This window comes from Aquila chrysaetos, chromosome 2 (assembly GCF_900496995.4).
Source record: "Aquila chrysaetos chrysaetos chromosome 2, bAquChr1.4, whole genome shotgun sequence".
Lineage (NCBI taxonomy): Eukaryota > Metazoa > Chordata > Aves > Accipitriformes > Accipitridae > Aquila > Aquila chrysaetos.
In genome coordinates, this window is record NC_044005.1 from 74,844,898 (window position 1) to 74,866,304 (window position 21,407).

Genomic DNA, 21,407 nt, shown 5'->3' on the forward strand with positions numbered 1-21,407 from the left:
CACTTACAGCACATACCTGCCTGTGGGATCAAGCCCTAATTGAAAGGTTAATCAGGCATGACTTCTTGGTGATTGCTTTTAATGACCTCATCCTAAACCTCTCCAGAAGACAAAGGCAGCTGAGGTCATTAAGCATCAAGGATGGTGCTTGGTGTCTCACGGATTTGGATCTTATGTGACTAGGCTTTATGAGAGTTAATGTTTAAACCAAGTGGCAAAACCAGCTTGGCAGTTAAACAGTGATTAACTCTCTGCTCCCATACCTGAGGACGCTGAAGAACTCAGTCAAGAAGTGTTTTAAAATGAATGTAACTTTAGTTTCTGCACACAGTGGGATATGAGAAGCGGGGAATGCATTTTGGAGAGGATATTTACCATATTTTCACACTTACAGCTAGCAGGATGGATAGCTGGGAGAAAAAATACCCTTTTATTCATCCATTCAAGTTATAAATGACTGTGGGTAGTACAAAGGTAACTGGCTGCAGCATCCTCTCTTCTCCCTTAGCCCCCTCGGAACAGCGCTCTACTGTATTGTCCTTCCACCCTCTCATTTGCCTCTGTCTCTTATTGCAGTCTTTATTATTCCTTACCTTACTCCCTTCTACCCCTGATATTGTGTGCATATCTATGCTGTGAGTTGTATGTATAAGTACCAATTAACAGTACTCAGATGATGTAAGTTGTGTGCAAGGCAAAGCGGTAGAGAAAGTGGACAGTGCTGGGTACTTAATGTACGGGAGCAGACTGGTGTACGTAGACTGAGGGTCAATATTACTTCTCACAGCTGACTATAAACTACCAGTATTTACTGCAGCTACAGGTTTTGAAAACATAAATAAAGAGTGATGAACCTTAACGAGATCTCTGCCCAACAGGGGATTGTTAATAGAAATGCAAAATTCTGTAGCTTAGGCAACCCTACTGCAGTTAAAAAAACAGAAATGTTTGAAGCACTGACTGAGGACTGTGGCACATTGACTTTAATGGCAGAAGTTAGTCAGCACTGTACCTGCTGCTTGTGCTTCTCAGACCATTTAGGTGCAGATAGTTTTGGACAGAACAGAATGGTGTTATTTATTGTGTCATATCTACTTGCTTCTAAGAACAATTTAGCTGGACACCTGCAATGATGTATGCAGACTCCAAAGCCAAAATAATATTAACCGGTGCTCTGCCCAGTCAATCTCATATAATGAATCTCGTAAAGCTGCTTTTTTTTCCCAGCCCCTAACTACCGCTCAGCAAGGAGAATGGCCTTCCCAGCAACATATCTGTATGAATCGTAGCAAAGATGGAAACAGATTTCTATTATAGTCACAGAAAAAATGTTAAAAGTGAAATTCTGTTATAGGCAGATGATGTTCTTTTTTCCAAAAGAACCCATGCTTCATTTTCTGCTTCATTTAATGCATGTTATAAAACAATTCCACACAACTTTATGAGCTAACTTTACAAACCAACAAAAATCTGTGACTGTATTTTATGCTAGGCTTTGAGGATTAATTTTCGTGAAGCATGCAGATACCTGTCTCCAACAACATACCTTTTCCATAATGTCTAGTGGTAAAAGTATGCATTTGAGAAGTGGGAGCCAGGGATTTTCTTCTTCTTTAGCCAAGGCTTTTCGACCACTTCCCACACCTTCTGTGGGATCAGACTCTTTTGAAGAGAATCTTGACTTTCTCACTCCCAAATTGACAGCTATGTAAGGTTGCAAAAAGGAGGGAGCAGAAAGAGAGATAAGCAAAAGAAAGGGAAAAAAGGAGACCTGCATTTTCCTGAAGCATAGGAACTAAATGGGCTTTTTTCCTCCTTTCTGTATTTTTCCTGACCAGTGAAAACTCTTATAGGTTCTACCCATTGTCCCCCTCTTCCCTGCTGTCTTAAGAAGAAAGTGGCTCTGATTGGCAATTCTTTCCCCATGATTTGCCATGGGATAAATCTGACAGTTTTTAAGCAATCAGAATATGCCTGGATTTCTTTTCACTGTAGTTGTCTCATCATCTTATCATGATTCTTCAGCTTTTTCTGTCCCCTTTTTTTCTATAGTGGTGAAGTGTGTGGAAAAGTCAGATTTATTGCTCATTAAATGGAATCCCCCTGTTTCTGTTGGATAGTTAGTGGGGAGAAGTGCTGGTGAAACAGATTTGGGGAGCATATGGGGCTGTTTGCAATCCTGGACATAATTAGCTGCTGTATAACTGACCTGGCTAATCAGAATTAGTGGCCAGTGCTGTCTTGGAAGGAAAAATCCCCAGAAGCATTATATTACGGAGGCCTTCAAAGTCTCCTACTTCAAGCAGCAATGAGTCTGACTGGCAGTTGTCCCTCCTTATAAACACACTATCCGGAGGGTATCATTGTTTCTCCAAGGGGGAGGGAAGGGCTGCCATCCACGGCTGATGGGAAATGCCCAAGTTAAGGTAGGTACTGGGAGAAGAGCTGTGCGCACCCAGCTGGTGTCTACTTTTTATTTACTGACTGATGAAATACGAGGTATGACTTCTATTACCACCGCACCTGGGAGGTCCAACCTAGCATCCCTAACTCAGAGCATGTACAGTGGTTGCTCTGAGGTGGAGGAAAAATAAGGGGAGTGGGAGTGCTCACCATGTCAGCAAGGCAGGCTCTGCTCTGTTATGGCAGCAGCCTAAATGTTGCTCAAGATGCCTGTGGTGTTGTGGCAGAGGAGAACTTGCGGGAGGGGATCTGTGCAGCGGTACGGCACGGCTGACTTGGGCACCTCTGCCGTGTGGAACAAGCTCTGGGAGTCCGTATCCCGTTCCCTCTTCCTCCCATCGCGGTGCCAGCACGCTGCCAGCCTGTGGGCTGCGGGGCAGCGGCACTGCCTTCCCACCCGCTGCGGCAGTCCCAGCTTCGGGGAAAAAAAAAACCAGTCTGCGGTTGCTGATGGGAGGCTGCTGCTGTCCGTGTTTTTTGCCTTTCACTCCTGCTCTCCCCTCCTACCCCAACTACAATTTTCCATCATTTGCTTTCCGTGCACATGAGAACCATTTTCTTTTCACTCAGTCAGAGCAGAGCAGAGATAACAATTTAGCTCTACCTTAGCTATGTGCTCCTCAAGTGTGCATGTCCTGAAATGTCTCCTCTAGGGTATCATGATTTTAAATGATGGCCAAACAATGGCACTTTTCAATTTAGACTATAGCCATCATGCACAGAACATCTGTGCTCTCCCATTAAAAAGCTGTTTCTCATAGCTGCACTTCATTATGCCAATCTGTGGGTTTTTTTCCACAGCCTAAGCATTTTAAAGGGGCATTTGCAACTTTAGCAACTGGCTTGTACTAGAAGTAGAGGAGCAAGGCCAGCTTTCTAGGTATGCCGATACTCTGATACACAGATTGAGTTTCCCAGGCTAGTACAGTCTGGAGCTCTTTGTCGGAAGGACATCAAGTCATGTGTCAGTGGGTCACATCTTTGCATTTATAATGATATCCTGATTTTTCTGTTTGTCTTAGAAAATCTCAGTATCCTCATCAATCCTAACTCTACTCTCTGCTCAGGTCTGTGTTGTCAGCTCGTAGGTACTTTTTTGAGAGAGGTATACCTGGTCTTTGACCCACTTCTTAGATAAAGCTAATCTCCTCTAACATTATTTACAGCTTGCCCTCTCGTGGGTTTTCTCATCCTTAGGCTTAAGTTGGAGCCTTTTCAATAGCTGTTCCTGAAAGAAGAACACTGTATGGGTGAAAATATCGAAGCAGCAGAGGGTGGGATGTTCCCAGGTCAAATTTTGATGGTTCTTTTTTCACACTTGAATCTACATCTCTTTTTGGCTTTATTAAAATAATAATAATCCCAAAGGAATACAGGTTTGATGGCTCACAGTGTTCTCACAGCAGTTTTTCTTCACCCAGGCTTGTAAAACTGGAGAAAGTGGAAAGCTCTGAGGAGGCAAGGGAAAGAGGGAGTTTGTTTCGGCTTTAGCAGGTCTGATTGTTTGATCTTTCTCTTAGAGGTCTGCTAAAAGAAAAAAATTGCTGTGTCTACCAACCCTCTGTGTAGAATGAAACCCCCATGCAAAAAATACCTGCTACCAAAAGATACCATTACTCTGCACCTAGACCTTATAAGTAGTGTGTGTGTATTTAAAGGTCTCTACAGTTCTTGGGTTTATGTACGTTGGTGAATCTGGGTAAATTACCTTGACAAGGAATCCCACTGCTCAGAGCACCTTTTTTTCCCTGTGGTTTTAACTGCAACATGCTGGACAGCAACGTCGCAAAGCTCTGTTGAACGGATTGCGGTTAGCAGAAAGAAAAGGTGAAAGGAATACTTTCCCAGAAAGCCCAAAGATAAAATTCAGTAAGAATTTCAAGTGTTACAGGAACAAAACTTTTTTTTTTTTAAAAGGACTTAATTCAGTGCATTAGACTGAAAAATATTGAATAATGCAGTGAAGCTCTGCATGGATAACTGAAGAAGGATTGAAGTGATTAGCATAACACATTTTTCTCATTCAAAGAGCCTGTGTTTTTGATGGGGATTTACCAATTGGAGGAGCCAACACAGACTGCAGCGCTCTGCGGTTACTTGTTTGTGCAGGTGACAGACACCCCGACTGCCACCTCCTCTGCCCCATCTTATTTCTCCCGGCATAACACCAGATTGCTTCTGCCTGGTGAAGCATGAGTGTGCTTATGAGTGCTCATCTGCCAGAAGGGAGGAGGCTATCGTGAACCCAACGAGCACCAAATGTGGCAGAAGTCGGGGTGGACTGACTAACCCTTCCCTCGCTGCCACATGATACGGTGTGGTCTGGAATCTGGGTTTTACGTGAACGATAAAGGTCTTTGGGGAAGTTCCCTGAAAAGGGAGTAAGTTGCTCTTAGCTGTTCTTTTAATGTGGCATTTTAGAAGATGATTTCAAACCTATTAAAATTTCTATCTCTAATAAGCTTAGTGTAAAATACTGGAGCTTATTAATCTTCTCAGCCTCTGTGCTGAATAAAATAGGAAAGAAATGCATCCTATAGATGGGATCTAGCATTTTTTACTCTGAAGGAATGTTAACCTTTTAGGAACTGTTATGTCTTTGAGCACACCAAATCAAGAGAAAAGAACCAACAACAATATAATTGCTTCTTTTAAAGGGTATTTTCCTTTCGAAATGAATTAGTATTGTCTACGAAAAACAAAGGAGCAGTTAAAGGAATAGACTATTAACACCTCAGTCATTGCATATGTACGAATATTGACACAGAACTTGCTATAGCTCTTTTTATTTAGCCTTTTCCTGACAATTAACCATATGTTCTGTGGGAGTTTTATCAGTTGATTGCGTGTTGCAGAAGTGTGCCCAGATGCAGGATGTACAGGAGCTCTTGGGTGAACTTAGCTAGTGGTAGAATTTAGTCTTTAAGATCTCTGTGCGTTTTGTAGTAATTAATCATGATTTTTAATCTCTGTGGGCATTTCACAGTAATTAATCATGGTGAGACAAACATCTCATTGACAGCAAGCAGCCCCTCTGCTTCTAGGAAGCCAGTTATCCACAGTCAGTATACGATCTGTCTCATGCATAGGTGGCATAAAATGGATCTACGGATCTGAAATAGGCTTGGGCAGCAGGGAGCAGTAGTGTGACATACAGCAAAAAAGAGCGTACTGCAGTATTTGGAGACTAAAATAAATAAATGACAGTGACCTTACGTACAGCTGGAAATATTCGGTACCTAAAGTGTGTCTGAAGTGACAAGCTGGAGTGCTAATTCCTTGGATGACTCTGAAGACACTCCAAATTTTGTAGCTGAGACTGCTGCAGCTGAACTCCTGGGGTACACTAGCTCAAGTCTTTGCCTTTCCCTACCGTATAATATCTCTAATAATAAGAAGTGCCTGAACGGAATGAAGAGGAGCACATTCATTTATTTAGATTAGCCAGCTAAGTGACAAGTATGTCTTGATGCCAAAACGAAGCTATGCAAACCGTCCTCCTGAGAGGAGGCATATGCAGGGGAGGTGCCTGGAGCATTGGGCCACGTGGAAGAGGATGGGTGATACAAGAGACCGTGGCACGCGGTGAGGTGTGCCACCTTAGAAGTCCTGTTTGACTGCAGTGCTCTGGTTAGTGGCCCTCTTTTCAGTGCTTCCTTGGTCCTGGCACCAGTCCCACCAGGCCACCAAACAAGAGCGTGGACCCAAAGTAAGGCTGTGGTGACGTGCGCTAGACCCACGTGAAACCTGAAGCTGGACATGGAGCACCTTGAGGGGAAAGAGATCTGTGATTATCGGTCTCAGTGTGAATTAATAGCTCTGCAGTCTACACACTGCTTTCTGCTAGAGACAGGAGACGAGAGATAGGCAGTGCTCAAGGAAGCCTTATTTGCATAGGACATCCCCACCCTCCTTGAGCACTGGCACCTGGGAGATATCTGGGCTTCTTTTAATTTTATTTTCTTTTTAAGGAGAGGGATATTATTACCTGCAGGTGAGTGTACAAAATGTTTTTCTCCTGTTGCTTCTTAGGACAATCACAAAATTCTCAGTTATTTCAAGAGAAGCAAGACCAAGCACTGAAAAGGATGACATTTCTTCTTCCCTTCCTCCCTCTCTTCTCTCCTTCTTTCCTCCCTCCCTTCCTTCATCCCACCCCCTTTCCTCCATATCCCTGTTGCCCTGTGTGAACTTCCATCATTTCCAAAACATCCTCAACAGCTTTCTGCTTGCTGCATTGTTTGTCTCCTTCCTTATGATCTCCAAATCACGAAGTCTTCCTGAAGGCCAAATACTCGTACAACAATGCACAGCGCCCAGTGTGCCAGCCAAAATGCCCTATATACATTAACAATACTGCCCTTTATAATTTCTTACAACATTCAGATTTTTAAATGGAGCCCCATACTTGGGCACCTAGAGATCAGATGCCCAGGGGGAGCGACAAAAGCAGCTCAGCTGGAAATCAGTGGCACGTTTCAGTGCTTAACCTGATATGATAATCTGCAAAACTCTCAAGGTTTTCAGAGACAGCACAGAGAGCATGATGAAGTACAGAATCTCTCTTCTTCTTATCTTAAAAGCCGGGAGATATACATATATATTTAAACAAACACTAGGAAGAGTATGGAAAGAAATCAATAAGCAGCCTAAAGGGAGGAAAGTCATTCAGTATTGAGGGAACAGTGCTACCTGCTGGGACTGGATGTGGGTTGGCTGGAGCAAAATCGGCTTCAAATAATCTGAAAGTGATCTGAAGCAGAAAGACTAAGGGAAAGTTACTGTACTGCTGCTGTGTCTAGAGAAACTACTCTGAAGATAAACTCTTAAACCCCGCAAAGTCTCCTACGAGCACAGTAGCTTGGCTGGAGGGACTCGTCTACCGGCTGTTGCGCAGCACTAACCCCCCGTGCCTGGGACAGATGGTCAGCGGTCTGAACCGTTCCAGTGACTGGAAAGCAGATTGGCTTGAGGTATGATGCAGAGTAAATCTTTGCCCTTTTTGAGCTCATCTCATGCCTGGACTCCAGGATTGTCTTTATTTGTCTGGATGTACTACAGTTGTCATCTCTGAAAAATGGTTACCTTTCTGGTTTTGAATGTCTCCGCTGCTTCCTCCTAGGTAAGGAGGATTTTTTTGCAGTGAAGTTCGTTATTGCGAATGTGTTAAAATTACCACACGTATTTCTAAGGCAGCTATTATGAATCTGTATATTATTACTTGGAATGTGAATGACACAATAAGAGTTTTAAAATGGTAATGCAGTGGCAGAGGATACAATAAATTAAGACTCTTGGCTACTGCAGTTTACAAGTTACCTTCACCAAGTTGACTTTACCGATATGTGTCAAAACCTACAAGTCAGTCTGGAGATAAGTTTGCAGGCATGGGGGAAAGAGACAGGGTCAGTGTGGAAATGCCCCTGCATCGTCCTGCTAACCAGTGAAGTCCCATTCCCAGTCAGGGTGATGGGAAACCTCCCGTCCCAAAGAGGGTGGTGTCTTGGAAAGTGAATCTCAATTGTCATGACTCCCTACTGAAGTTACTCATAAGGAAAAGCTAAGGTGGAGGTGTAGCACAGGCTCTGTCCCTCAGAAGAAAGCATCTAATTACTCTTCAGCTTTACAGACACAAATATCCTGGAGTTGTGTCTCAGCTAGATCAGTTCTCTTGCATATTAAACACAGCAAAGAGGAGGAGAGGCATTTAGCACACAGATCAGAGGAGCTGTTCCAAGTAACAGAAATCCAATTCATCCCCTTACAGAAAAATGTTTATAAAAATTTACCAAAGAAAGAAAAATTGAATTAATCTAATTAATCAAAGGCTTTTGGATAGTCACAAGTGTGGCAACGCTGAGATTGTGCTTGTAAGTAGGAGATGTAGGAGAATAGAAACTGATGACCTTCTTTGCTCAAAATTGTTCCACTTAAAATTAGCGTCAATTAGTGGACAAAATAATGAGCAGATGGCTATTCTGAATGATCACAATTTGATTTGGATACTGGTAAGATATGAAGCTAAGACAAACGAGTTTCACTGTTGTGCCCTGGACTCCAGAGCCCACTGTATTAATCCCCCTGTGCCGTTATCATCCTGACGCTGGGAGGTGCCGCGGCCAGGCAGTCCTAGAGGGAGAGAGCAGAGGGTACCAGGATCGCTGTCAGCTTTGGCTGGCTGCCAGATGCCTTTTGAAAGGTACAAGTTCCAGCACTGTCCTCAGCCACTGCTTTTTTTACCAGCCTTTCCTACCCTGTTTCTTCTCATTCCTGTCTTTCCTTTCGCCCTCTGTTTAAGGAGTCTTTGGTTTCGCTAGTTGAGACCGAGTCTTTTGAACACCTCCAAAATGGCAGCTAAAAGCAGTATATTACACAGATTAGCACTGGTGTCAGACTGGCAGTTTTCGAGGTGGCTGACAGAGGCAAGTGTTGTGCCTAAATTTCTCTAACACAGTGATTAATATAAATACAATTTTGTATGGAGAATGCATGAATTTCTATTTAAATCTTCTAGAAAAAAGAGTCTGGTTTACACTTTGCCTAAATCCACTCTTTTGGTAAGAGCCAGCCAACCCATTTCTTGTCGAGCCACTCCATACTCAGTACACATTCATCAAACTGAGATGTTTACGGAATAACTTTGTACAAGGCAAGACAGACAGAATGGTACCTCAATAAATGCTTAGACGGATTTCCCAAATGTCAAAGGATGTCACATATAAGATATTATTAAAATAAAAATCTAGGGAAAAAAACATGTCGTAGGAACTTCTCTGTGTGAACTATGAAGAAAAATTACAATGCAGTTACACTAAGTTCTCTAGGCAAATTCTGTCTTTGCTTTTTGGTTTAGCTCCTGCACACTGTTAACACCTAAATAACAAAAAAAAACCAAAAACCCAAAACAAAAAACAAAAGGGGTCATAAATACCATAAAGTACTGCAGTGTTGCTATAACAGGAACTGAAATTTGGGCATTGCAACTGCCAGTGTCTGCCATACCTATAAATTGTGTATATTCATCAAAGACCTTACAGAGACTGAATGACCTTACTTCAGACATTGTCCTTTGATGCTGTGAGCTGACCTACTTCAAAACTCTTCTGCTTCGGAGGTAAAGATGTGTAGGAGCCAGCTGCCACAGTGGCAGAACACTATCCCTAACAAGTAATTACGGATACCGTTATCAGCTAGTGGAAGAGTTTAACAGAGCCAACTGAAGGCTTTTCTGTGATGTGATACATTCCTTACCTCTCTTCAGCCCTTAGCAAAGAATCCACTTCATTTCCATAGATTCTGTAAGGCTCCTTGCAGGTGGATGCAGAGGGTCCGTTGAAATGAAAACAGCTCTGACCGGAGAACTGGAACAACATCTTCAGTCCTGCGCTAACTGTAAGAGATGCTCAGATCCTTGCACAAATGAAACGTGGATCCTGGTTACTCTCATTGCTTTTCACGCCAGCCTATGGTAGGCTAATGCCTGCAGCCTTTTAGTATCTATGTGTCACTGCCTTGAAGGCATTAACATCTAGCGTACTGACCAGATTTGACACTGAAAATCTAGGTGGGTCATATGTTGGCCTTTCTCAGCGTGGCAAATTTAGTTCTTAGCGATGTTTGGGCATTACTAGTAGCTATTTCTGATTACCTTTTGCTTTATAAAGTGAATGTCCATATATGCTACAGCACTTAAGGAAGAATACCAAAAAGTCAGAGGAGAAGCATCCGTTCAGTACATGCAGACTGAGGTGTACACACCCTGTAGATAACAGGGATATGTGTCATCAGTGACTTTAACTGCACAACATTGAAAATTCACCCTTTAGACAAATGAAGTACAGCTCTAATGGAAGTCATTTAAGTCTTCGATCTTTCAAACCTAGCCTTAATTTTACCTTCATTCTCCAGACTATGAGCTGGCAATGTTTCAAAGTCCTTTCCTATCACTTTTTTGGCTCTGGAGACTGACATTTTCTGCATGTTTGTACCCTAACAGGGAAAACAGACTTACCTGGCTTTCTGAATTGAAGTTTCCTTGTTTTCTATTATCTCTGTAAAATCATCTTCCATAGCCCTCTGTCCCTCATATCATTCATCTCAGCCCTGTGCTGTTCATATCATTAATCTGAATATCGTACCTGTTTCAAAGTTAATACAGTCCCCCCCCAAAAGCGTACATTCAGATCCATTGCATGCTCAGCATCTTGGAGGATTGCCCTTATGCTGAAAGGAGAATTTAAACCTTTCCAGGGTGCAAAGAGAGCTATCCCCCTCTAAGCTGGATGTGCTAAATTTTGTTAGTGTTTCTCTTTTCTGGGGCAAGCGAAGGTTTGGAACATGTCATTGATTTACTGCTTTCATTAGCATGATGGAACACAATGAGTAGAGTGCTGCTGTTGAGTTTACTGCACCTGTCCTGTAATGCAATACCCAGCCATTATCAGATGTAATTAGCATGTTTGAGGCAATATATTAGTCCACCACAAATGCTTTTTAAAAGGAAGAGGGCAGTTATAGTGAGTGCTTTTTGACTTTTCTAAAGAGTCTAAAAGCTTTTTAAAGGAGTAAAAAAATGTTCACACTAGAAGAGCTGAATCAGGGCTCTTCAGGAAAACATTGTTATGGATGGAGAACTACTGTTAGCAAAGCAGTGACACGGGGAACCAAATGACATAAATTTTAAAATGTTGATACCAACAGTAAAAGAAAAAATTCTGGTAGCATCATTCATCCACAGAACCTCTACACATTACAGCTTGTACAGGAAGATCAATAGCGTGGCAAAAGTTGATGGAGGGCTGAGCCCTGAACAATCTGGCATTTTAAATCTAATGTATCATTGAGTAGTGAAAAAAAGAGACAGTCAGGGTGGATGGAGGACAAACACATATGATATTTTCTCTTTTATGCATATAACAAAGAAAAAGGGAAAGGTTTCTCTTATTTGTCAAAGGTATTGTGGCACAAACCAATGACTGAGGAAAGCTGTGAGAGCTGCTCACTGAGGTATCCAACCTGAGAACTTGCAATTATAAAAAGTAGATCTAGGTGCAAGTTCGAAAGTAGCCCAAGATGATCTGCCACCTGCAGTCTTGGGCCTGATGCAGTTCAAGCGATTTTGTGCATCACCTTGGCAGAAAGTTTACTTACTCACAACAGCTTGTTGTACTCAAATGGTAAGGAAAGCGAACACCAAGCACACCTTTTCTGTATCGTCTCCTGCCTATGATACTCTCAGATCCTATTGTACTCATCTTCTGTGGAAAATATGGCTGCTTTTTTCAATCAGTGATGAGACAGGACTTTCTGATGTTTTAAGCACTTCTGTTTCCCCTTCCAGTGCTAAGAGAAGACACCATATATGAACACACTGTACAACACGAGTGACAAACAGCGAAGGGAGCGAGTCCTTGTTCAGTTTCCCAGTCCTCAGCCACTGTTCGCTCACTGTCCAGCTCAGAGACCTCATCAGGGTGCTCAGGAACTCCTGCCTGCCCCGCAGTTCTGTTTTGGACTCCCACCCTACCTTAAACAAGGGAAGATGGAGGGGTAAAAAGGCAGAAAGCATCTCGAAGTTTACTTGAGTCCCACCCTGACACGGAGTTGAGTAGATGGCCAGGGTGTGCACTCCAGCCAGGTGCTCTGAAGTTCTCTGTGGGATCGTTGTTAGTTTTAGCCATCAGGTCGCCTGAGGCACATGCAGACCTTGGGGCATGAAAGCCATACAGACAAGTCAGTCCCTTCCAGGGAGAGGTTGCGTGTCTGCGAACAAAGATGGGAAGCTGTCATGGCAGCACGGGCCGGTCTGCCGAGGGAAGCTGTGCCCCTGAAGGAGGTAAGAGGCTTATCACTGATCCTCACCTGGACCTGAGTTTCCCAGACAACACTGGGGTCAAAGAGCTAATGGGATCCTTGGGCATCTGCAAAAGGAAATGTTGAATAACAACAAAGTGACTCTATCACCTCTTTGATATTAATGGGAACACAGTGGAAGACAATTTTCATGCTAATGATTCAAGAAAGTTGTTGAAAACCTGTAGTGTTCAGGGAAGAGGTATTAAAACACTGAAAGAATCAGAGAAAAAAAGCCTAGAAATGAATGGTTTGAGGAAGTGACTCTGTAGAGCATACCAAAGGAATGGTTGAAGAATTATTTGTCCGTGAACACCTATGTGGGGAACAGCTATTGTAACAGAGGGCTCTCAAGCCAGCAGGACAGTGGAACACTAACCTCCACTAACTGACAGCTGACAAAATTAAAAGTCATAACAATGAACAGGTTTTTTTTTTTTCCATAGTCAGATCAAATATCTGCTGGAGCAATTTATGAAAGGTTGCAATAACTTCCTTTTCCCTTGGAATGATTTTGAAACAAGGTAGTTAGCTGAAGAGATACTCCACAGCTGCTGGGTTTGACCCAGAATCCAGTGGCCTTTGCTTGCTGGTCAGAAATGAGGAGCACGGTGGTTGGTGCCTTGGAATCTGCTAAAGTTTCACAGCCATTTCAGATTGAAAAAATGCCAAGGGTGTAATACAAGTATACTAATATTTAAATATCAGCCTCATCTGGCCACTGAGACAGATGCCCAAATGTTGCTGACCAGCACCAACTAGGTATTGACAATGCGCTGTGCCCACAGCGAGGGAGCTTGTGCTTCCTGCTTGGGTCTCTTTTGTCCACACACGTACTGTAATGGAAATTTCTCTTCCCGTGCCATCAGTTGCCTCACAGTGTTTGGTTGCAATATTGTGCTGAGGAGAAATGTTCTAGAGAATATTACTTTTGTTCTTTCTTGTTTTCATAAGACATTCTCATCCTGATTGATAGCTTATTATTTTGATAGCACAAAGTGGAGGAGCTGGTACAGAGAATTCATCTGAAGAGAAAAACCAAAAGGTGATTTTGTGTGTGTAAAGTACTCCGATACTAAAGTGACAAACATGGCACGAAGGCCGGCACTGAAGAGAATCTAGAAGAATTTATTTTATTATGGAAAACAGCTGGCAAAGCTGCAACCATGCTTGGCTGTGCAGTATAAGTAAAACTGTAACAGTTGCCATTTATATAGTGTGACGTGAAAACAGGCAGTTGTGCCATTTCCGTGTAGGCTGATACTGTGTGTTTTCCATACAAGATTACTTTTCTCCCCCTACATGCCTCCTCCTTGGAATCAATCAAAGAGATTATTCCAAAGTGACCTTGTTGTAATAGTATGTATATTAAATTTATACATAACCTCCAATAAAGCACAGGTCTGCATTACCGAATGTATGAGTACAGCAAGCAGTAGCAGTATTAATTTTATTTAATGTTATGCCTGCTATATTGAGTTAAAAGATAGGAAGATTTACTATCCAGTTCAAGGGAAGTTATTGCAGTTTGATACTAACATTCTCGGCAGTTTATTTTTTTTTTACTCTCTAGTATAATAATGGAGAAATAACATAACAAAGCAAATTTCACAGGCTGTTGTAATACAGCCGTCAGGGCTCCGGCTGCCTCGCGGGGGCCGAGGGTGACGGTGGGGCTAGGCGAAGGCGGTAATGGGGTCAGCCGAGCCCCCACGGCCCCGCTGTGGGCCCATGGCGGGGGGGGCAGCCGCAGCCACAGCCCCCCCCCCAGGCTGCCTGGGAGCCCCCCCGTGTCCCCCCAGGGATGGGGCTGCCCCCGGCTGTGCTGGTGGGGAGCTGCCCCTCAGCCCTGGCAGCCGAAGCCCCCGGGGAGGGGGGGGGGATGCTCTCAGCACCTTTTCAACAGCAAGGAGAAATGGGCAAAGCACAAGCACGTCTATGGAGAGACAACGTAGTGAGCTTTGGGGCATGCATTTCTCGGTGCATATATAAGGCACCGGTTTGCATTATTGAATGTGTGAGTAGAGCAAACAGGAGCAGTATTAACTGCATTTAATGTGATCCATTCCTTGCAGTCCATTCATTGCTCTATGCAGCTACACAAATACCTTCTGGGTAACTGTTGTACCACACTTCCGATTATTTTAGCACAGATATTTAGATGACAATTTTCTCTATCGCTGCAGATGTCCACCTTTTCTTTGGTATTTTCCTCATTTAGTCTGCGAGGAGCTTTAGGTAACGAGCCTGAGCAGTGCATTTAATTCCGGCACACATCTGTCCAAAGCTGAGGGTGATGAGCAACGACGTCTCTTTTCCCGGTCACCTTCTCGGGGTGCAGGCTGCTCCCAAAACCGGGCTTTCCTCTTCCCGGCTGGTTTGCGGTTGCACATTCTCAGCCAGTGAAACCCACACAAACGGGGGGTGGGGGACGGGGCAGGGGCTGGCCAACCCAGATGCCCACCGGCAGCACGGTGGGGACCAAGCCACACAAAATCCTTGTCCCCGTGCCACCAGGTTATAGTCCCGCTCCCTAGAGTTCTGCTCCCTCTCCTCCTGCCTGGGGACACGCTTCTGCTTCTCTCCTCACGGCTCCCTCACTTTCGAGGTGTTCCTTGGTCCTCTGCCTGGGGCAGATGAGTGCCAGGGACACGTGGCTTTGAGAAAGGACATGGGCATGCATTTTTGAACCCCCCCGACAGGAGCCACAGAGTGTAACGCATTCTGTATGTTTGGGTGCAGGGCATTTCACTCCCTAAGCTTTGATTCCTCATGCGAAACAGAATCCTATTTTTGAAGACTTAAACTTGCACCGCCAGTGAAAAAGCAATTACATAGCAAAACACATATAAAAATGATGACAGTCATCTATCTTTCTGAAGCTTTTTGCAGTTTTATTCAAATTTATCGGAGGCTTTTCCCCCAAATGACATCTTTCTGTAAATCCACTTCATCTGCCAGAATATCGAGTCATCAGAATATCCTCAATGATGAATCATTAGAACACCATTAAAACATGGTCCTTAGTATCAGTCGTGGTCACAGGAATGCAATAATCTAAGCCATGGCAGCACACTTCGAGCCATCTAAACGTTTTTTGAAAGCTAATACACTTTTCACTTAATTACATTTTCAAATTGTACAGCCATTTTGCAGTGATTCATTGTAATTATCATCTGTATTTAATTTAACGTAAAAAAACGTACATAATCATCTTTGGCATAAACACATTTTAGTCAGTGGCTTTGTGGCAGGGTGGAATTAACCTCACAAAAAGACCTTTTCACAACTCAGCTTTCCCATACAAAATATTTGTTAAAACACTCCTAATACCGGTACAAAAATGTGAATAATTGTAGCTGTGAATAGCTGTGTACAAAATCCCTTCAAATTTGCCAGAAAAAAATGCCCAGATGTAATGATTTTGGGTCAGAAGAAACAATATGTGACTTAAACTCTCAGCTTACAGGTATCTATGTCAGCAAAAGCATTTTTGACAGCTTCTCCAGGAGCAGCCTGTGTCTTTACGTTGAGTCATCACCTGCAAAGTAAAGCACATCCACTAAATGCTCCTGAGCCTGGACTGCTGTGCAGATGGTTAGCAAGGGCAACCCGCATTGAGTATCCGAGCATACAGGAAAGTAAGCAGAAGCCAAAGGCAACACCGACCAAATCATATGCCAAATTCAACTTAAGCGTGAGACAAAATGACATGAGGTGAGGCTGATCGTGCAATATATTTTTGGATAAATTCCACTGATTTTAATAGAACTGGATAGACTGTATCCAAAAGCAGAATTTGATCAGGTCTAAAGCTGTTTACTGCACCAGTTTCTAAAGCCCGGATAAAACCAACCCCACACCCTCACAAACGTGCCTGAGGTGAAGATCAGTGACCTCTCTTGGGTATGTCCTCTGTTTGCTTTCCATGAAAGAGTTCCAATGAGCATCTTCTGTTTGGGTTATCTCAAGAAGTACCACATTATCAAAAACCTATGGCTGGTTTCCAAACAACAGCTCGCCTAATGATGATTCAAGGTGGATCACTCTGCGCTGATATAAATAAGAATAGTCTTAGTCCTGTATATTGTGATAGTGAATCTGCTGCTATTGTGGCAGCTTTTTGGCTAGTGGTTTTATCTGCTAACACACGAAGGGAATTATTATCCCAGATTATCTGCAGCTAGCACTTTTAAATCAATGGAGTTACAGAAGCAAGCCATTTGGCTTGTTATTATTGTAGGTATTTGTACTACCGTAGCACCTGAGAGAGGACTGGAACTTCATTACAATGGGTAATATCTGAACTTAGAGGAAGAAATTCCCTTGTGAGCATTTTACAGTTATATGTAAACCAAGGTATAAAAACTTGTTAAAAGCAATAGGAAAAATGGAGGACGTTCTAAGAAGTTGGTAAGATTCTAGGTTTGGTTGGGTATGTAACCTAATGGTCCTGAATGAACTGACTTTATTAAAAATGAAATAAATAAATAAGTACCAGCAGTCCCCTATTGACCCTTATTTCTTTATTGCAGCAAATGGACCATTTACAAAGAACTGAACGGCTCATAGCTCCTCTGCATTTAACATCCTGCTATTTGCCAGACATTCGCAATTGAATCAGACTGACTGAGCGGTTGCTCTGTGAGTCAAGTTGCTTTGATTGTGTCAAAACTCAGTGCTTTGCTAAACACTTGCTGTTCTCTGAGCATAATAGTGTCCTCAGTCACACGTTGACAAAATTTTCTTATGCTTTACCACCTCAAGGCTGAAGAGAGTAGCCTCCTGAATCCTAGCCTTTTAAAAGCTCTTTTAGAAGCGGCTTAAGCTAGACCACTTCACAGCATCCTGAGCATGAAGCAAAACTTGCCCGTGAGAAGCTGGTGTGAAGGAGCCGCTGCAGTTCAGAGTCCTGCTGTGGCTCCTTTCCCTGCTGCTCACTCGTGAAGACCTTTCCACAGGCACTTCTGAAAATGCTGCCCACAATCCTTAACGTGCTTGTAGTACTCGGCCTTGATCTGGAGAGTTGGCTTGTACTTCATGTCCCCAGGGAGAATGATGGCTACATTCGTGACTCGTATGATAAACCCTCTGTTCAGGTATTTCCATCACAGAAAATTAGGAGCCTGGGCCAGTGTGAGGTTCCTTTCAGGAGCAGGACTTAAGACAGCAATTAAAATGATGAAAAACCTCTCTGCTCCTGAAATATAGATAGTGCTCACTGGGATGACAGTTGTCAAGACAAAGCACAGATGGAATACAGCATTTAGCTTAACAGCTGAGTAGCTATGAAATACAACAGCGAACAGCTAGGGAAGGGGTGGCCAGCAGAAGTTCAGTTTTGGCTTATGTGTTTTGTGCGTAGGAAAGACCTCCTGCTGTCTGTCTGTGTGCAGTCTCTCCCTGGCACAGCTGGATGGTGCACGTGAAGCGCAGAATCAGGGCCCCCGGAGCATCCCCCCTCCTGGAGGTTGGGGTACCAGCTCAGGGGTAGCGGGGCTGAGGGCAGCCCCTTCCTTCGGTGACCTCGGACCCACGCTCCCAGCCGGTGCTGTGGGGACCCCCCAGCCAGGGCTGACCCCCCTTCCTGGGAGAGATGCTTTTAAACTGAGCGACTACCAGCTGGACCACGCTGTGCCCTGCCATATGTCATTGGAAAGAAAAATTACAAGGCTTGTATCTAGGAACCTGTTTCTCTCTGTCATAGCATCTGAAGGTGGGGTGGGTTTTTTTTGGTTGGGTTTTTTTTGTTCATTTTTGTTTTGTTTTTTTTTTAAGAAAAAGGCCAATTACATTTTCCATAAACTGCAAGGGAAAAACTGCACTCAGCCTATTTTCATATAATGCCATGCTGGTATGCTTCAGCTTGCAGAAATTATGATCTATTGGACAGCACTATTTATAATATCACCTGATGTTTTCTATCAGCCAGTTTTACATAAAGAAGGAAAGTTTTTCAGAAGAAACTCAGGAATTAAGGACCTTTGCATTTTTTCAGACTCCTTACTCGGAGCAAATTCACGTAAAACTGCAATGCTCTTTGTCTTCCTCTTCAGCTGCTGCTGCCACATAATGTCAGGAGCAGAGCTGGTCAGAGATGCCAAAGTAGCTTCTCTTAACTTGCATTGCTGTAGTCTCTCGATATGTTGAATGCCCACAGTTGCTAAGAAAGCAGAGCATTTGATATTTCTGGACTGAGAAAGGGGCAAGCTTAGATTCAGGAGCCTTGACTTTGGTTCATGGCATATGCATCCTTTTGGGGGCTGAAAACTGGCAAGGAACTAGTTTTGTGGAGTTAAGGGGTTTGGGTAGTAACTAGATGCACACAAAATGACCACCTCTTCACTGTGTTTAGGCAGTTCAGATGCCAGCACCTCATTCAAGTCTATGCAGAGCAAGTAGGCTCCAAAAAGCATGCTTTGTTGTTTTTATTGAAGAGAAAAACCTTGATAGGTCACAGGTAATGCACAACTCATGTTTCTGGGAAGAAACATGGAAGTGGCAGCAAAGGAAGATACAGGTCCCAGATCAGCTGAAAAACACCGAAGAAAAGAAGGTGAATTATAACAATTCTATTCTCTAAGGGTTAAAGACCCTTAAACCAGAAAGGTCTGGTCATACCTCTGCCAGCCCTGGAATGTTCTTTTTGAGAAGAAAAGAGGTAAATTTATACCAGCCCACATTTCAGTAAAGAAGCAAAGACCCCAAGTAACCTTCTAAAGCTGCTCCAAGGCTTTTTTTCTTTTCTCTTTTTTTTTTTTTTTTTCTTGTGGGAAAAGTTTACTGTTGTTGAGACAGGTTTTCTTCCTGACTAGTATTGACCAGTGTGGAAAGGAAGATTTACCCCATGCTTGTGTTTAGATACAGCTCCGTAGCATTTTATTGCGCATTCTTAGGGTGTAGTTTAAAGATGCTGGTGCTCCGTGTTCTTGGGGCATTTTTTATTTCATTTGATACCCCTTGTAGAACTTGAGCCAAGTCAATTCCCAGAGAAAGCACAACGTTATTTCTGCCTAGGATTAGCTGTTCATTTGGGGAATTTCCAAGTGCTGCACTGGAGCAGAAGGATATAGATAGCAATGGGCACGTACAATCCCTTCGAGATATACCAAGGCTGCAGTCTGCTCTCTGTCTACAAAGTTGAGGGGAAAAAGCCTAAAGTATAAATAAGGCATTTAAATAATTAGTGGATTAAAATAAGACTAACGAAAGAATTAAGGAAATATTAAGTTCCTAATTTGGAGTAGCCACCTGCTATATTTGAGGAACTAAGGAAATAACATTTCAGCAGTCATATGCTTTAGCCGTAGAGGAAATTCTAGCCATTTCTGAAGAGGGAATTCCTGGGAATATTTTGAATACGTGTGTTGGGTCTGGCTGGGACGGAGTTAACCTTTCTCACAGCAGCCATCATAGTGCTGTGCTTTGTATTTGTAGCTATGACAGAGTTGACAAGACAGCAATGTTTTGGCCTCTGCTGAGCAGTGCTCCCGCGGTGTGAAGGCTGCCTCGCCAACCCCAGCCCAAAGGCCGGTGGGCTGCGGGTGGGCAAGAGCTTGGGAGGGGACACAGCCGGGCCCCCAACTGACCAAAGAGGTATTCCAGACCATACGACATCGTGCTCAGCAATAAGAATGAAGAGAAAGGAGGAGGAGGGGGACATTTGTTATTAAGACTTTTGTCTGATGCAACCGCTATGTGTACTGGGACCTTACTTCACGCAAAGTGTCTGGACATCTCTTGCTGATGGGAAGAAGAGACTAGATCTTTTTGTTTTCCTTCGCTTCCATGAGCAGCCTTTGCTTTTCTTTTACTAGACTGCCTTTATCTTCACCCATGAGTTTTTAATCTTATTTTCTCCTCCCGTTCCACTGAGAAGGGGGAGTGATAGAGCGGCTTGGTGAGTACCTGGTGGCTAGCCAAGGTCAACCCACCATAATATGTTGCAAAATATTTTTAGTTTCAGCTCAAAGTACTGCAAAGCATAACTAGGTAGGTGAGATACCTTTAAGTAGTTCCAGATAGGAAGAGAATCCAAACTCCTTGTTGTTCTATAGAATCACTCAAAACCTATGTTTAGGAGAACACTCTTCCTTCTTTGTATGCTTGAAATGTCTTTCAAAATTGCTGAAACGTTTGGCAGAGCAAGAGATCCAGCCCAGAAACTTAAATACTTCTTGTTACAAGGAAAGGTCTTTCATGAAGTTATTTTAAAATTCCCGAGGGTTCTCATTCTGAAGATGTTCACCTGCATCTATAAAAGGAATTTATAAAAATATGTGATCAAAGTAGTATAAAGCGAATGGTTATTTTCCTAAGATTAAAGTGCATTTTTGGTTACTCAAGTAGAAATGAAAATTGGCTCTATTAAATGTTTTCATTAGTACATTAAGCTTCATAAAGTAAGTTTATGTAGATCACGAATTTCCAGACACTCTGTTATGTTATATTATGTTATGTTATATTACATTTAGAACAATCTAAGTTTTCTATCAATTTTAACTTGCAAACATACCTCTCAAAGTTAGAAAACATTTACGCATCTCCAAGATTTAGTGATATAAGTAAAGAGAATAAAATACATTATTCTTAAATTATTTGAGTGTGGGAAACATGCTGTGGGCTCTAAGAATATAGACAAAATTTGCAAAGATAGTTTAAGATCCAGGTTGGTGTTTAGTGAGATGCAGAAGAGCACCTAAACTATTGTTTTATGATATAGAAAATTCACTCGCTATAAGGTATTTTTGAAAACCGTATTTCTAGAGACATGTATCAGAAATATTTTGGCCTTTTGCTGTGTGCAGTACCATGTTAGCTAACACATGGTAACTAAAATAAGTTCTAATCTGATGTGGAAAATTTCTTCTAACTTTAGAAACCATCTTAGAGATGGTTCTTGAAAAGAAGTAGGCTGTCAGTGTTTCAGCTCTTGTTACTGTGATTTAAGAACACTAGGATAACCAGACGTGCCATCTTTAGATTAATAGATAACATAAATAAAGAAGACTAATTATAAACAATTTAAAAAAGGAAAGCAATCATTTAGGGCATCAGTAGCTGGCAAGGAAAATTGATTTTTACTTCCTTTC

General features: G+C 42.7%; 1 long non-coding RNA gene across 1 annotated transcript in view; it reads left to right on the forward strand.

Annotated features, from left to right (window-relative positions):
- Nucleotides 1-2,374: 2,374 nt before the first annotated feature.
- LOC115338568 overlaps nucleotides 2,375-21,407 on the forward strand; it is an 89,621-nt gene continuing 70,588 nt past the window's right edge. The window contains exon 1 of the long non-coding RNA XR_003922429.1: nucleotides 2,375-2,426. This is a non-coding gene — a long non-coding RNA (uncharacterized LOC115338568). The remainder of the gene's footprint in view (nucleotides 2,427-21,407) is intronic.